This window comes from Heptranchias perlo, chromosome 17 (assembly GCF_035084215.1).
Source record: "Heptranchias perlo isolate sHepPer1 chromosome 17, sHepPer1.hap1, whole genome shotgun sequence".
NCBI classification, from domain to species: Eukaryota; Metazoa; Chordata; class Chondrichthyes; order Hexanchiformes; family Hexanchidae; genus Heptranchias; species Heptranchias perlo.
The window spans coordinates 37,084,280-37,102,474 of record NC_090341.1 but is presented as its reverse complement, the minus strand read 5'-3'; the positions used below and the strand labels follow the sequence as shown (position 1 = coordinate 37,102,474).

Genomic DNA, 18,195 nt, shown 5'->3' with positions numbered 1-18,195 from the left:
TGAGCCTCGCTGTGTATCAGATTTTGTACTGTTTCATAGTTAAAGGATTTGAAACTTGTCAAGGTCTCACAATCTTTTATTGTTGAGCTGCTTCAGCGTTTGACGGGATTCTACCACTGACACTTCAACAGCAACAACTGAAGTTTTAAAGCCAACTGTTGGAAGTGATGTGTAGACACGTTTGAAGAGCTTTGGAATTAGACCTCAGTAAAACATCCATCCAACCAACCACAACGGTTTGGGAAACGTTTCATCACTCATGCATAGTGTGTAATTGATGGGATCAGTACTGTATGAGAAAAAAATCAGCTGCTTTTGATCAGAATGTCTGTTTGCTCACTTTATTTGCATTTAAAAGGAACATTTGTTGTAAAACAATTGTGGCAAAGTAATGGTTTACTGCCATTTACTAATGGAGATATAAAAAGTAGCATTGTATTCCTCAGTATGCATTTAACAAACAGAACCCTTCAGCAAATATTTATTTTGGTAACACTTAGGAAAGTATTGTTTACTTTTTTAAAAAAAGTATGTGGCTAGTTATTAGCCTTTGCTCAGAGGCTGAACAGGAACAAAGCCATTTCTATGACAGGTTCTACTAACCTTATAGCTGGGAGTCTGTAACCCAGAATTTTCTCCTGTGGACTCATCTTGTGTTTTTTTTTAGCTTGAAGAGCCCAGTAGACTATCACTTGTTAAAACAGTGTGCTCAGATCGCAACCTGGCTTGTACTAAAAGCGGTGCACCAGCACACCAGCATTGAATTTATGGGACCCCAAGTGGAGCCACAGTTTGCTCAAAAAATTTGCTGAAGTGAAACATACAGTTTGTGTGTGTGTGTGTGTGTGTGTGAGCGAGAGAGAGTGAGAGAGATTATGTTGTATGCAATACCGTTACAATCCACTAAGAACAGCTAATATGGTAGCCTTATTCTGACTAAGAAAAAAAAGTAAATTAAATGTGTGTGTGTTTGTGTTTTCTACTGCTCCTGAGGCCCCTCCTGCTCTCCCCCATCCCCAGCTCCACATATTTGTGGTATGTATCAGACTCTGCAGTTTTATTTCTGGACCCCTTAGATGAAATATGAGTGTCCAGGACTCTCTCAAAATTGTAACAGAAGCCCTAGTTGTTGTTTATAGTGCCTGTGTAGGCTGGATAAGGGGGTGGGGAGAGTGTGTGGGGATAGCTACCATAGACTTGAAGCCACATGGGACCAAACCTGGCTTCTATCTGTGTGCAGTTTAAATTATTATGAAGTGGCAGTTGCTAGATGTGGCTGTCATGGCAAGAATTTCAGTCAAAACATTTCTTGTATTTGTTACATAAGTTTTAAGATAAAGGAAATACCAAGCAGTTTTTATACACCTGCACCATCTATGGTAAATGCTTAGTTTTTCTTAATGATCTGTGTATATATTCCCCTAAATTTGTCAAAACTTTGTAAACCAGCTTCTTTACTGTAAATGGAAAGTGCTCTAAATGCATACATTTATGGCAGATTATGTCTGACATCATCCTGTAGACAGCAGTGTACCTAATTTATCAGATTAATTCTCATTTTTTCCATTATTAATTTCTTTTTTTACAACAGTACTTTAATGGTACTTCATACACATGCGGTTTGTGGCATTTGGGTTTTGAGTGGGAGGGGGCTGTTTTGTTTGCTGCATAGTGATAAAACTGGTTGTCTTTGTGACATTTGCTGCAGCTGCCCACCATTGAAAGCAGACTCTTTTACACTCAAAGATTACATATGGCAGAACCAAATCTACTAAAATGACCCCATCTGTAGTCTGAGTCCTTTCACTGAGGACTGTTTGACTATTTGAGATGGCTCTAGGATTTCATCATCTGTTGGACAGCAATGAAGTGCATGAAACAAGTCAGCAACTCTGAATCCATCTGTTGTTATTATTTTCCACTGATAATTGGCTTCAACAATGGAATGCCTGTATCCTTTGCCTTTGAAATAGTACACTCTGTTTATTTTTGAGAGGTCCCCACTCTCTCCCTGCTTCTAGCAAGTAGAGCTTGCATGAAAATGACATCTTTGACTCCTTACATCAGTATGTGTCAGTCAGTATCCAAAGCTATGCAGCCGATTTTCTTCATGGCTGTGATTCTGTTTTGTTTGTTTCAATCTAGGCTTTTCAGACTGGCTGATCCAGACTGCTTGGATACAATGGCTGGAATGTAGCATTTGCATGTCTCTGGTCATTGAGCTGCTGCTTAGAAAACATTTTTTTATGTGTTAATAAAATTTAAAGGACACATAAAAATGAAACGAGGGTGTTGGGAGTGGGATCAAAGAGTGACTGTAGAATGTCACACACGGAAAAACCAGTACATTACTGCCTAGGGAAAGCTTAATTTACATGAAGGATAATTACAAACATTTCAGTGACTTTTCACCTCAAAGCAGGACAGGTAGATGGCTCAGCAAGCAGCTGACTTGAGCCAGTTGCTCATTTGCTGACTGTTTGTGTTTATGCAAAGGGGCCTCTTCCTGAATATTTAATCTAGAGCAAGGCAGTGGCTTTTGTTGTGTTTAGATCACATACCTTCAGTCCTTCATTATACTGCAGTCTGTTGGAGTTGATGTTGAATATTGAAGGAGTTAGTTTTTAAAAACTCAGTAGCCTTACAGTTCCTGGAGATTACATTCCACTCAAAAGCTTTTTGGCTTCATAGTTAATGGGTAAGTGCTGTTGCAGTTGTATTTTCAGTACATTTTTTGTTGTTTTGATAAAAGTGTGAAAAAATATTCATAAGCTTTAAACTACTAACAGATTGCAGTTTCTGAAGCATACTTGAGTAGTTCTCTGTAGTTTATGGTCTCAGGAATGGAGAGTACAGTATGTACTTACGTGCAGGTGGTTTCTAGGAATGCCTCAAAGCATATGTCCAAAGTATTAAGTGTTGTATTTGTAGCCATTAAAACGTAAGTGGGTAAACCAAACTGATTCATTATTTTTCCATTGCTTAGTCCCGCTTCTGCATTATTGTTCATGATAAAGCCCCCTTTGTGCACTCTGTTTGAAGAGGATAATACACAGCAGTCTTAGGCAGTTAGAGCCACCAGTTAATATTGTCTTGTGACTACGTTTCTTCAGCAAAATGACTGTATTGTAACATGAAGGTTTTCTTATGTGGAAATGGAATCTGCTCTTCATTGATATTAATAGCACACTAGAGATGTTAGCCTGCGATGCACTAAGTAGCAGGACTACAGTCTGGAAACCTGATATTACAGAAGAGAACTGACAGAGCTGCTGCCCTGTTGTTGGGGAGACAGTCATCCATAAAAATAGTCTTTGCATAATGGCACTGTAGGTTATCAGTTTTGCATAAGGCATTTTGTCCCGTCTAGATCAGTTCTTCTTTTGTGGGAGGGATCTCAGCTGCTGTTTCACTCACTTCATATTTGTATTTGCAGCTTCAGTAGAAGAGCATATTTTTCCATTGCCTAATTCAGAAAATGCCCTATAAAATGAAATGAGCCAAACTAGTTTCTGACTATTGATTCATTAATGGTATTGTATTCTGTCAATTGACAAAGATTATTCTTATCATATAACCGATAACAAATGTACTTAAAGGCTTCGTGATAATTATTTGCATTGCTTTCATCTTTCACACTCATGGGGGTTGGGGGTTTGTTGTTAACCATTGCATTGCACAATGTACCACAGAGAAACTAGACTGCTTTAAATTACTTGCAGATGTAAATGTTTAAATGCCCAACAGCAAAGGTCAACAAAAAGACACACCCAGCAGCTATACTCCAATGGAATTGATAAACAGACCAGTTTTTCAACCTTGTGTTCAAAACCACCCCTGTATTGTTCTGCTAGTGTTTCTTCTAAGTGTAGTTATAGCTGTAAAACTCATCAATTTTGTAAATCAGCTCATTTGAACAAATTGAATGCAGTATGAAAACAGGGGAATGCTCTGCAAATACCAAGGTTAATTAATAATCCCCAGGCACATATCTTCATAAATGATACAACCGCTGCTAGACTATTCGAGAAGAAAAAAAGCTTTGCATTTTTTTTACATTATAATCATTGGAATTGGATAATTAAAATAGTTCCAGAGTTCAATACTCTCTAGTATTTGTGGAATGTAAACCCAGTTGCTGATTTGTGACTCAAGTAATAGTCAGATCATTAATATGGGTTAGTGCATGTACTACGATTTCCTTGGATTTCGAGTGTGAATTTTAATAGATTCTTTTCTGTTGGTGATTTTCAAATGTCATATATAATTTTGATGTTCTTACAAGTATACTGTACATTTGAAGCTAATATAGTCAAATACATTTTTTTGCTCTTTTTATGGGTCATGTAAGCATTAACCCTTAGAGCGCTAGTTAAAAGAAAGAACATTTGTTTAGCTCAGCCTTCAGGAGTTCCTGTTATTCATCAGGGTGAAGCATCGGTAGGTATGTTTCCAACACTATGTGGGCCTTTCAGCCAGCATCAGGTTCTAGTTTCTAATCAGACTGGAGCCAGAATGGATTTATGAAGCCTGTTTTTGCAGTTTAAATTTTCCACTGAGTGGGAAATTGTGACTGATGGTTGCAAAAAAAAGTCCCTGTTTAAACTACTGGCGAGAAAAAAAAGTCCACAGTTGTAGTAGTGTAACCCTTCCCCCTACAAATACATGCATCTAAGTTGCATATTTGTGGCTACTGCGTAGTGATTTGGTTTGCTGTCCGACAATATAGGCCCGACAGATGTTCAGAGATGGACTCAAATGTCCCACATGGCACTACACTTAGCAAAGTGTCTACAATGTGCGCTATGCAGAATTTGGGGGTTTTCTGTGAAGTTTTTGGCATGTAGCTGAAAAAAATAAAACTAATTTTGTTTACCACAGGCAGTTTCTAAAGGTTACTGGTAGAGTAACGATGTGCTTATTTCGATTCCTGAGTTGTGCACTATTTAATTGCATGCCTTCTGCTGTGCAGACTGTGCATTGTCTTTACACTGTAGACACAATGCAAAGAAAGAAAAAAACTTACATTTATATAGCGTCTTTCATGACCTCAGCATGTCCCAAAGCGCTTTAAAGCCAATGAAGTACTTTTGAAGTGTAGTAACTGTTGTAATGTAGGAATTGCAGTGGACTTCAAGTTCTACAAATTAGTTTCCATAAAACAAATCCCACTCTGGTTGGATTGTATGAGAAACACAAAGTGAAACAGCTGGTTGTCTTACATGTTGTTTAAGTTATTTAGTGATAACTGAAAATAGTTCTATTTTTGCATACACTCCAATATTATTGATGGATTTTCAAACCGTTTGTTTATACTCAGGAAGTATAAATCAGCCAGCTAGTCCATTTGGTGTTGCTCATACCTCCAATCTGAAATCCTAAACAGCATGAGATTTTTCTTCTATAAAATCTATTAGCAGTAGAAGGAGTATGATCCAAACTGAATCTGAACTCAGAAGGACCTGAAATGGGAAAACTCAAATTAGTTCCCAAATACCCGATTTGGATAACTTTAAATTTAGTTGGACCTGACCCTCTTTATGGATGTATGTGTAATAGTCCAAAATTTACATTATTGCATCAGATGTGCAATGAAATGGGGAGGAGAAACGTAAGGGGGAAAGAATGGGACATAATCCTGCCAAAAATTTTTTTTGGAGGGACATGGGCCTCATCCTTTCCCAGTGGTTGCATCTATTAAATGTAAGTACATTTCTGTTGCTGGCAGTGTAGTTGGAAGAAGGTTAGGGAAGACTGCAAAGGTGAGTCTTTATTTTCCCAAGCAACATAGTGGGGTAGAGGGTGTGAGCATCATTGTTCCCTGGAATTCTATGGAGACCCAGATGCCAGGCATCTGCCACCAGGATTGAATCTTTGGATTCAGCCACTGAATACTAAAATTTTGGACTTCTGATGGTGAATCTCAAAGTAATTTAAATTTTCACCACTACTGAATGGAATAACCACATGGTGATTCTTTCCTGGATTCACTGGGGCAATTACACCATTTCTGTCCTGCTAACTCAATGACTAAGGTAACTGCATAGCCATTTGATCTCTATTGTGTATAAGCACAGACGTGTGAAACTTTGGGCGAGGCTTACTGACAGAAACAGCCCTACCTCTTGCTTTTCTTTGCTCCCTTCCTTGGCAGTAAATTACCCAGCTCTTTAAATACCCACAGAAGAGTCTTGAGTTTGAACTGCCAATTACTGAAGTTCAGTACATTCAAGCTGGCACAGAAATTGCTCAAAAGTTTAGTTGGCCTTTTGTTTCATAATCCAACCTACCCATTACACTAAACAAAATATTCCCTGGACCATTTGAGCACTCATGGATTGATGGTTTATCTTGGACTCAAGAGAGCAGGCTAAATGCAGATGCAACATGAGGGAGAATACGACTTAGTAGCAGTGCAGGCACGCATTGAAACAGCCAGTTTGAATTTTGCGCGCTCCGTGGTGCTACCTCATTAGTCAGTGTGACTTCCTGCAGCATGGGAAATTTCAATCAGCCAGTGATTGGCAGCTCAGTCCCACCTGCGCCACTTCAAAGAAACTGAGCTGTTTGCCATCAGGAGGAGGGGCCCACTCCAAGACAAAGGCAATCATTTCAGATTGGGGATGCACTGCACCCCCAGTATTAGCATTGGGTTGGCAGATGCTTGTCATAAATTGGTGCTTACACTTTGTGTGTTTAATCACACTGTTACTTTGACTCTGGCTTGATGATAAAGATAAAGACAAAGATCAGAATAGATCAGAGTATTCTATCATGGGCTTGGATAGCTGTACTATTACTTTAACTTAGTGACAAGGGTAACTACACAGTTGCTCCTGGGCTTGGGTAATCATAGAATTACGATGGTGCTATTGACTCCTGACACATACATTTTGTGCAACCTATGGTAATTCTGGTTGCAGTAGACACCCACTTTCTCAAAGATTTGCGCATCTGCAATCAGAACTGCCTTCTCCATGGATTCATTCAGCCTAATGGTTTCTAGTTCAAAAGTAAAAATGGGGGAGTGATGCAATGTGTCACTCTCCCAGGACCTAGTCTACATCAAGCCACTATGTAAAAGTAACCTCATGATTTGGTGTCTTGGGTAACCACACCAGTCTTTCCTGGAGGTAATCACACTTCGTTCTTCATCACACTGATAGAGAATGAAATGCAAAAAACACTTGTAATTCTGAGTTTAAAGAACATTGTTTCCTGAAGTCACAAGGTTGAACCTAAAATGATTCCAGAACGCACATATGTTTATTTTCATGTCATAAATCGCCTTTTGCTTTCCAGACTATTTCAGTGAAAGTTACTCACTGTTAACCTGATGTAGCTGATAGAATTCATACTAAAATCTCAGTGACAGAAATTAAATAGCTACAGTGACAGAATTTAAAAATCCAAGAATAAAAAGACAATACCTCTCCAAAACTATTCCGTTAAGCTTAAAAAGGCCGTAGTGGAATGGGTGTGTAGCATCAGGCTGCACGTGCTTTGTTTAAAAATTTTACACAGGAACTACAAATCCATTTCCATTGTGGTACAGTATACTTCAGGACAATTTACAGTGTTGATTCTTGGTGACAAACCTGGATTCGTGTCAAGGAGGGATCAGCATTACTGGCTGCTTGCTTTGACACTGCAGCTTTCCACACATGCAATGCATGGAATGGAGACTATTATTAAGTTAAAAAAACAGCAGTGCCATTGGAAATGAGGAAGGACAAGGAGGTCTACATCAAAGATCTTTCCAAACAGGAAAATATTTAATGTTCTGTGGGCTTTTATGAAAGTGGTACGGAATAGCTGCATTGTAGTTGACACTGCCACCAGCAAATTCAAAACCAATGTGAGAGTACCTCTTGGAGAAATGTGCATGAAATGCGAGGATGTGGTGGGTGCATTGAGAGCATTTTGATGTTCAGTCTACCGTCTGGATATATTGGGATATATCCGTATCAATGCCAGCCTGAACCCACCCTTGTACAACACCTAAGATTCAGATGGATTGTGTTATATATTGGAGATCAGACTGAGCAATTTCAGAGATTATCTGGCCTCAGTGTGCAAGTATCATTGTAACAAATTGACCTGTGAAAAAGATGACTACTTAAAGGGGCAGACAGCATTTTCTCAATAATGAACTCTAACGTTAGTATGAGTGTAGTCGTGCTGTTACAGATTGAAGCAGCATCACTGAATAACATCTGTCAAGAATCAAGAGGGAAGATGAGTAAATGCTCACAGCCTGTGGAGAGTTTATTCTTAGAAGCAGTGAATGACAAAGTAGAAATAATGTCTCAACTGGAGTGAGATCAGAACGTAGGCCAGATCTTATCACCTGTTCAGAAAAAAACAAAATAGCTACAGTGTGTACTGTTCAGGGAAATTTCCTCGCATTTAACTGTGCAGGTGTACATATCTGTGAGAGGCAAATTTTAATACTTTTATTCAAAACAGTCAGTTGTGGCTTTTGATCATCTAAATTACATTTTAAAATAGTCTGTATACAAAGTCAGATCGATTCCATGCAAAGTAAACATGATAGGCAGAATACTGCACTGTACCATGTTTTGACCATACAGTCTCGTGCAGGAACTAAAGGAGAAATGAAGTAAAAATATCACTTGGATTGGATACAACACACCTTTGGGTTATAAAGTGTCTGCATATTTATATGGGTTACAACTAAATCGAAGTGCTAAAAGGTATTTCATATAGTCTATTTCAGATTTGCAACAATTTTCCATGTCTAATTTTTGGGGCCAAGGCCCATAATCTGTACTAGATATCTAATAAACTTGAGACTGTACTGACAATTATAGGCCTGAAAAGACAAGATTTCTGCCAGATTTTGTTTTATTTTCACCTTGAATGTCTTTTCATGTCTCTTGAAATCTTAAAGTAGAAACAGTTGCTGTTACTAAACTTTGAAGTCAAAGAGGAAGGCAGTACGCAGTGAAAGCATTGCTTTTCGGGGCAGATCGCTGGAGCATTGATGTTTTGTGTTTGAGGATTACACAGGGAGAAGAAGCTGTGGACTTGTACACGGGCAGACTAGACAAACCAGATTTTTTTGCCTCCTTTCATTTTGTTATTAATTTAATTTAATAAATATGGAAGCATGTAGCGTGAACCAGGACAGATGGCATCTGGTTCCACCCATTTTATTTTGCTACTGCGTCGTAGCATTTTACTCATGTAATCTGTATGCATGGGTTTTACTTATAGTACAAGAAGAAAGGACTAAGTTCAGTGATACATGAAGTGATTTGCACTGTAAAGAAGTCCAGAGGCATCTGGAGTTAGAAAGCATAATCACATGAAAAATTGTTTCATCTGCTGTGCTTCACACACACACAGCAGCTTGGGTTTGTTATGTGAATACCTGGCACTAGCTGGTACTGATAAGCAGTCGTCCTGTGACTTCATTGCTCCTATTAACTTTGCTGCGAGTCATTTGCCATTAAGTACAATTGGAAGCATTTTGTTTTATTTATATTTGTACTTTGCTGTGTGGTGCCAATGAAAATGCTGAGACAGGGTAACTACCATCTAATGTCCAATCAGATTCTATCATTTTTTATCTCCAGGGTAAGAAGAGTGATTACAAAAGGTGGCTGTAACAGAAGATTGCTTTAAATAAGCAACTACTACTCAAAAGAAGGTAAATAAAAGGTTTGTTCTTTATAGGAGATTCCTTGTGTGGAATTTACAATGCTTGTTTAATGAGTAACTTATGCACACTCAGTTTAGTAATGCAAAGTATTGAAGGATTTTAGAAAGTACTAATAGTATATATATATGTAAAATACGCATAATTATTCACCGAAAAATGTTTTAAAATAATTGGAAGACCTGTAGAGTCCGTTTTTATTTTAAATGTTATACCCTCTAGCTGTGCTGAGACATCTACTTGGAATTCAGCTGTCTGTTTCATAATCACCTTTTGTCAGAAATTAATAGTCAGTTAAGTGCCATAGCAACGGTGATGTAACCATCAAGCAGTGACTGCAGAAGCTTGTGATGTAGGCACCCATTAGTGCTGTTGTCCATCCGACCTTGCCAGACTAGAACATTAGAAATAAATTGACTTGATCTATTAATTAAAAAAAAATCCAAGATGCAAGAAAAGAACAAAACCAAGTATTAGGAAAAACACAAATGTTGTAAGATTTTTAATTTTGCAGAATGAATTGTACTACCTGGTCTGTTTCATGTATTTATAATACTTTGATTCTTAAGAACCCTATTTAATCCCTATGCTTGGCACAGAACATAATAAACAACTCGCTAGTGCTAAAGTGCCACATGGGGGTGGCTGCTAACAAGAGAGTTTAATGTTTCTGCCACTAGCAGTTTTGTCGCTGTATTTTTCATGAGCTGTAACTACCGGTAATGTACTTCGGTAGCTCCAGAGCAGTAGTTAAACATAGTGACAAGCTAAACAGCCCCAAGGCCCTTGCGTTAGGAGTAAGAGAACACACACAATGTCACGTTGCTTCAGAATGATTGTAGAAAATAGAAACAACTTCAGAATTTCTTCTGATCTGTCAAAACAGTGGTGGCTTTTGCCTTTTCAGTACCACAGAACAGGACTAGCACTTTATTCCCTTTCTTTCGCTGCAATTCCGTTGGATTTTTATTGACATGGGCTCAAGAAACTTTGCGGGGTGGGGGGGGATGTGTAGGTGAAAGAGTGGAGGCCCTGGATTGGTTTAATCTGTTACAGTGCACTTTGTGTGTGTGTTACCTTTTCCTTGCAGAAAAGGAATTGAGAATATTAAAGGGATATGGGCTTTACTTTACTAAAGTTCCCAATTTGTTTCTAATGTTCTCTATCTGTGTAAAAAGTCCTTTAGGTTTAAAATTGCTAGGTTTTCAAGAACAAAACTCAGCATACTGTTTAATAAAGTTAAATTTAAAATGATATATTTTTGAAAAGAAAGTTGGCTGCGTTTTACTTTTTGAACTTCAGTTAAATTAACACCAGCTGAGTGATAAGAATGAATGGAAAAACTAGTGACTTTAGACTGAAAGACACATCTACAGCTTCTTAATATCTCAATGCAAGCTGTGCTATATTTAATGAAATATAAAAATCGAGCTGGTGTGTGATGCTCATCTAAAGAGACTGGAAATTGGAATGGTGTTGAATTGTTTATTAGCTTACAAAAATTGCCTTTTATGAGAATCTAAATGGTGCAACAAAGCACAGCATGACACGTTTCACTGTTTATATTTAAAGTCTTAATTTTGGACTGCAGTATCTAGCTGTCTCACTCTTGTAGTTTTGTTGGCTTGTTTAATGTTTTCTGCTTGCAATTGCACAGCCAGCTAAAAAGGCTGAAGCATCCTGCACTGCATGTGCAAGAAAACAGCTGCTCGTTCCTAATGAAAAAATGCCCTTTCCGAACCTGAACTTGTCTACAAAGAAAGGAGTGATAGAGTCAGGGTATTACTGGTTGAGCATTAAGATGCAGAGAGTTGGCCATCATGCCTTTGAACTTGTGAACTGATACTTGTTACCTTGATTTATTGATTCTGATATGTCTATGTGGTGCATTAAGCTTTATTCCAGCACAGCAGTTGGGGTGTGCATCTTTAACTTAAAATGACTTTCAGAACAGTTTATGTACAGCATCTTCTCTTCAAAGACGTAAAGACGTGTGTGTGGCGGGGGGTGGGGGTGGGGGGCGGTGGGGAAGATGAATGAATTCAGCAATTTTTTTGTTTTGAACACTATTGTATTCAATAATAGAACCACTCCATGCTTTATTTTAGTGTCTATACATTATTTTCTCTTACAATGGTGAAGCATTATTAGATTCTGTACTTGTTTATTTTGTATAAAGGTCTGAAGCTTGTCCTAAGTTGACAAAAATTTGCCTACATAAACAGAGCAGTGTTTCAAAAAAAGCTACAGAGTGGGAAAGGCTAAAAGAGGACTGACAAACACCATCAGCTGGAAAAAAATTCCATTTCATTGCAACTATGTTATTGTTTACTTTACCATACACATCCTAATATGGTTACCTCCCTGTAAAGGCAGCAGGGCCAGGGTCTGGGGCCCCCCACAGGGAACAGTTTCTCTAGCCGCTTGTGTTTTGAGCCAGCAGCGAGGACAATAAGAAACAAACTGTACAATTCCACAAAAGGCTTCCCGGAAAAAGGTGTCACATAAATCCTAAGCAACTCTCTTCCTCTGACACTGGGCACTGCATGTGTAAACCTGTTATTCCGTGCTGCCCAAGCATTACAGTTCCCTCTAGCTGCTGTAGTTTATATGTCTGGCCATGTGAATCACTTGTGTCTCTGTTGCTCTGTAGAGAGCTTTCGGCGAGTGCCTGCTTCCTTGAGATGGAGCTCTGCTTACACCTCAGTTGAGCTATCAGGAGTAGTGTTTGAAGGCTCCCTTTATTAGGAACATTAAGGTAAGCATGCTGATTTAGGCCTGAACCTCTGTCACCTCTCATGCTACTCACCAAAGACATATCCCAGTGATTAAATACTGATTTTGTGTATCATTGTCCTCAGTCGCCAAAACAATCACAGAGCTGTGCGTTTTGTTTTAATTACCAGTTGTGGAAAAAAAATGCCATCAGTTCTGAACGTGATCGGGCTGAGGTGCTCTCACTCTAGTGTAAATAGTGCTGTAAATACTTGCTTGTGTTGGCAGTGACTGTCAGCTAGTGCTGAGTTTTTTCATGCCCATCTTTTCTCATCTGCTTGCAACTCATCTGAGACCTCACATCCGTTCCAAAATCCTCATGTTACTGAGGCTCGCAAGTTATCTGTAACGCTAGAACAAAGGTAGGTTGTTCCACAATGGGACACTGTGGGAGGGACAAGTGGTTTTTGGAGGGTTGTCTTCCAGTGCCTGACTGGCTGACCTAGAGTGAGAGGGGGGAGAAAGAGAAATTAGCTACTAGGACCTGAGTCAGTGGAAAAAAGTGAATTAGATAACTGTATTTAAAGGGGAAAATAGTACTGTATGTATGAAACTCCTTGTTCCTCTTTGCATTGTTAATAATGTTTTTTAAAAATCATTGAACTAAATGAAATAAAAACTTTTAATGTAGCATAAAATAAATCACGTGTAAGAATTGTGGTAATTTGTAAAACAGAAGGAGATAGAAGGTCGTGATTCCAAGGTCCACTACTGCTAAGCTATGCTGGACTTGGGTTTTGATAGTAAACTTGTCAATATAAATTTGAACAGATGTTCTGTAAAGAAGTGGTGCTTCATGTTGATTGTTTATGTAAAGGAATGTGATAAAGAGTGTTCTGTTGTGGTGGTGTTTTGCAGCTGTACAGCTTGCAGCTCCTGATAATCTGCAATACAGAGTGCCATGTTTCTTCTTTAATTGCACTGTTTGATTACTGCAAGAAATTGTCATTCAGATTAGAGCAGCTCTGAGCACTAAAATTATTGGTGCTTTAGTAAACTGTAATATGGAAAGATGTAACTGGTTAACAAGATACCTTCAGTTTAGAAAAGTTACTGTAGTTAAAATGAGTGTGATTTTTACTGTTGTAATTATGCGCTGATTATAGTAAAATATTTAAATGGGAACCAGTAATGATGTGACTAACTCAGATATAAAACCTGTTTTTTTTTGTACAATAATGCTTGTTTCTGGTTTCTGTGTTTATTTTTGTTGTTGATTCCATGTGATCGTGAAAGTGCATTTTTAATGACTCCAGTCTGACATTTAATTGCGTGGAAACTGGTTTCTAATAGTGATTTTGATGATTTGGGTAGTAGGATCCTATATTCATTTCTGCAAGACAAAGGTTTCATTTCTATCAGTTGATTGCATTTTGGAGTCACCAAAAGCAGCAAGGAAGCAAGAACTGCAAATGCTCTCACATTTCAAAAAAATAAATAACCACATATGAGGTGCTTGCGCAATGTACTATTAAAACAGAAATTTATTTTGCTACTTATTACCCATGAAGGCACATTTGGACTTGGTAGTCTCTAATTAGAAGTGAGATATTAACATTTCATAGGGATTTATGTTAGAATGTGGAATGGCGGGCGGCTGCTTCCTCATTATGAATACTCTCTGCATGTAATGAGGTCCATCATTAGTTGATGGAGTGGATTTGCCCCAGCTCTACCTTGAAAGGCAGATAATTTACATAGTTCTCCAGAGCTTATGGTTTAATGGGTTCTTTAGTGAATAAAATGAAAAGCTACATCTTTAAATTTTGTATCATCAGCCTTTTGGTAATTTACTGTTTCAATTTTGATTCTCGTAGCTTCTTCAGCATCAGAATTTTAAAAACCGATTCTTAAGCATATATTTGTTTAGGGTGTTTTCATTGGAGTGTACATGACAATTACAGCTGTTCATTAACAAAATTGGGTATTTGTTTTAAACTTTAACCAATCACTTTGATATGCTAATTATGGTGTAATTTAATTTGAGCCCTGTAATGATGATGCCGTTATTATGGACATAAATGATGCAGTTAAGCTGTGTAATCTCATTTGCATACTGTACACGCCAGTAAATTAAACCCTTCCTAGACTGCTTCAGCTTTAATTTTCCACTTCTTTTCACACAGTGCCTTTTGAGTTGCTCTCTGATGAGCCCACTTTCTAGTAGTGGTGATGGTTGTTTGATGTGGAGAGTAGGCATACCGCAGTAAAGCTACATACAATATGTAACAGATAAAGGAACTCATTATATGCTAAGTGTTTATTTTGAAAATTTTTAATAGGTGGAGGTATCTTGTATTTAAAATATTGCAGCCTCTGGCACACAAAGGGGTTAAGCACTTTTTGCCAAATCATTTTCATATTCTTTTCCATTCCTTTTTTTAAGTGTTAAGTGTGTGCCAGGAAAACAACATATTTTATGAACTTGTTTTGTGTCCATGTCCTTTAGTAGGGGGACTTTTATTTGTTGTACTATAAAGAATATGATTTTTCTGCCAACCAATTTTCTCTGTTAGTCACTAATTGGCTACATAAATCTTGATGTTGAGAATGAGGAATGTTTCTGTGTCATAGAGTGTAATCTTCACCCTTATTTACCAATTCATTAAGATTCATTGATGCAGGATCGGTGAGAGGAAATGACAACATAAATCAGACCTCCAACATAATGACCCTAATCAGTTGGGAATAGCTAGAAATGTCATGATGAACTATGTCCTTGTATTACTGCCACTGTACATTGTCATTGGTGTGCTTTATGAGTTGGACGCATCCTCCTGACACCAGCTGTATTTAACAAAAAAGAGTTGTTAAAAACTGATTTCATTAAAGGTGGGAGCTCCAGACAGGGTCCTTCTGTATTTAGCCTTGTGCCCTACACCTTCATTTTATCTGTTTAATAGATTGCAATTTAATACACGTTTAAATAGATGTAAACAGAAATCCTAACCAGTAACAGTGTTGACTCAAGGATTGGCATCTAAATAGGACAGTAAGAGATCAACGGGTCCTTGCAATAAGAGTGCTGAGACATTAGCTACACAAGCCTAGGAGTGCAAAAGTAGAATGAAGTAGGAACTTCAATTGCAAGAGAGCAATTAGCAAGTGAACATCCCAAACCCAGGAACAATGGATTTCAGGTATATATGTGTGTTCGTTATGAATTGTGTTGTGCAGTCAAATATTGAAGTAATTATGTTATACAGATTTTCTGTAAGCACATGATTTTCCAGTGATTTTTACCCTGCAAGAAACCAGAAGATGTTTGTTGGTTGCATCATCTTAATATGCGAGTGTTGGGGGGAAAAATAAATTGATAATGTTTTGAAAGTGTTAACATATTTTCAGTATTCATCAAAAAAACTTTTAAAGAAATTGCGACATATTTCTCTGAAATATGAGGTAACTCTGCAAGATTTGATATGAATCTAACAATGATACTGTTCCAGCAGAACAAGATAAGTTTTCCTAATCTTGACAGCTTTGGATGTAATCCTGCTTTTCATTTGACAGGCCAGGCTCCAAGATTTATAACATATTAATCAACTAGCTGGAAAAAATATACAAACATTTTGCCATAGAAAGATCCCATGGTACACTTGCCAATAGATGTGTAGACTGTTCCATGATGAAAGCAAGTTTTTATTTTGTTATGTAACTGTAGGAAAAGAGAATGAATCTAAACTAATGCATGTTTGTATATATCTTCACACAACTATGTTTCCTGCAGACCATATGGTAGCTTAGAAAGATCTATTCTGATCAGTTCATACCAAATAAAATACAGTTGGTTTGATCTGTTAGTTATAAAAGATAGGAATAGACACTGTACTGAATCTTCTGTTGTTGTGCAGAAATAACATTTTACTAAGTATCTTCTGTTGTCAGTATGCACACAAGAATGTTTTTATAATTTAGCATCTGTAAGTTCCTACTTCATTCTACTTTTGCACTCCTAGGCTTGTGTGCTTGCCAGCTTGCAATTTTCCCCTTATTCATTTTAATTGACAGGTGAATCACAGGCTGGCGAGGTGTAAAACCCTGGCCCTAATGTTGAGTATCAACCCCCCCCCCCCTCTTCCTACTTCTCTTCCCAAAGCTGCCAACTCATGCAAGGGCACCTGTCTCCTTTGGTACCTCATCCATGTGACTGTTCTTCAGGAGTGAAAGTGGGTGTTGGCTATTAATTGTGAGGAGCATCACAGCCTAAGCTGATCTTGTCCTTTACTAAAGCCCACACGCTTTCACTTTCCAGCTGAATAGGATCCATTTCCTCGCTCCTCCCTATCTCTATAACCTCCTCCAGCCCTACAACCTTCCAAGATCTCTGCGCTCCTCCAATCCTAGCCTTTTACGCATCCCCGATTTTAATTGCACCACCATTGGCTGCCGTGCCTTCAGTTGCCTAGGCCCTAAGCTCTGGAATTCCCTCCCTAAACCTCCACACCTCTCTACCCCTCTTTCCTCCTTTAAGACGCTCCTTAAGACCTACCTCTTTGATCAGGCTTTTGGTCACCTGTCCTAATATCTCCTTATGTGGCGAGGTGTCAAATTTTGTTTGATAATGCTCCTGTGAAGCGCCTTGGGACGTTTTACTACGTTAAAGGTGCTATGTAAATGCAAGTTGTTGTTGTTGATAGTGAACTCCAACAGGAATCTTGGCTCGTTTTCCCCTCCCTAATCCTCAGCAGTGCTGAGGTCAATTGTAGTGCCCCTTTAGCTGAGATCATCTAACTCAGTGTATACTAGGAATCAAACCTGGGATCTTCTGAACTGTCGGCTCAACTATATGCTGTGTGCTGCCTTTACTAACTGAGCCATAGAGGAGCTTGTTCCTTTTTTAAATTTCAAACTGCTGGTTTACCTGTGGCAAGTGACAAAAGTCACTTATATATTACTAATGGGCTGATCAAACTGTTTGATCCATAGTGAGGTTTGATCCTCCAGCTCCCATTTTCCCCCCCTTTTTGTTATCTGGCAGTTTTTCTATCTATCGAGTCATTCTGTCTATAGTTAGTTTATACTGTCAATACCTTGAGCGCATATGTCATACCTTATACGCAAAGCAAATCATCAGTCTTGAGATTATCAGACATGCACAAATAAAGATATGCACAGCGCAATCACTGTTGTTAGTCTGATGTCATACTGGTGGTGGTTGCTGTTCTCACTATTTTATTCCTTATTTTAAATATGTTCAAAATGCCTGACAACTGCCAAAATAATTAGCAGATTGCATTACCTACGCTCTAGTACGTTTTGAAGCTAATTCTTGATCTAATACACAAGTTATTCAACCCTGTTACAATCAGTGGTACACAAACAAATAGCCACGGCTTGGTAGTGAGGCCTGAAAGAAAAAATTTACAAAAAGTTGGTGATGACTTACTATTGAGCATGCTGGGTCTGTTTACTTGTGGACTAATATTTACAAATAATACCCAAAACCAACGTAGAACTTTGTATACCCTTCTGATGTATCCATCCAGGCTCATCCAACATTATATATGTATATGCCCCAAATATGAAGTAAAATTACTCCATGATACAACTGACTTACTAAATTGACTTTGTTTTCTCTCTATTCTTGCCAGTGTTTTCCCTCCCCTCTCCTCTCCTTAAGGGATATACCTCTTTTTGAGGTGCAGTTCCAAGGGTACCATGCATCCTCCAGCAGCTAATACAAATGGCCATTACCCATGTGTGATCCCCGGCAATGAGCTTATTCAACTGGG

The 18,195-nt window shown here is 38.3% G+C and overlaps 1 protein-coding gene across 7 annotated transcripts in view; it reads left to right on the top strand.

Moving 5' to 3' along the window:
• The window catches only part of foxp1b (forkhead box P1b), a 413,548-nt gene that overhangs the window by 172,579 nt on the left and 222,774 nt on the right, over positions 1-18,195 (top strand). For 5 of the 7 annotated variants that reach the window (XM_067998898.1, XM_067998900.1, XM_067998899.1 and 2 more), the window contains one exon: positions 9,603-9,676. The exons of 1 other annotated variant lie outside the window; for it this stretch is intronic. The gene's annotated coding sequence lies outside the window, so the exon portion shown is untranslated. Of the gene's footprint in view, positions 1-2,656; positions 2,699-9,602; positions 9,677-18,195 lie in introns of those variants that run through there. One more of the 7 variants, XM_067998897.1, reaches the window with a different exon arrangement.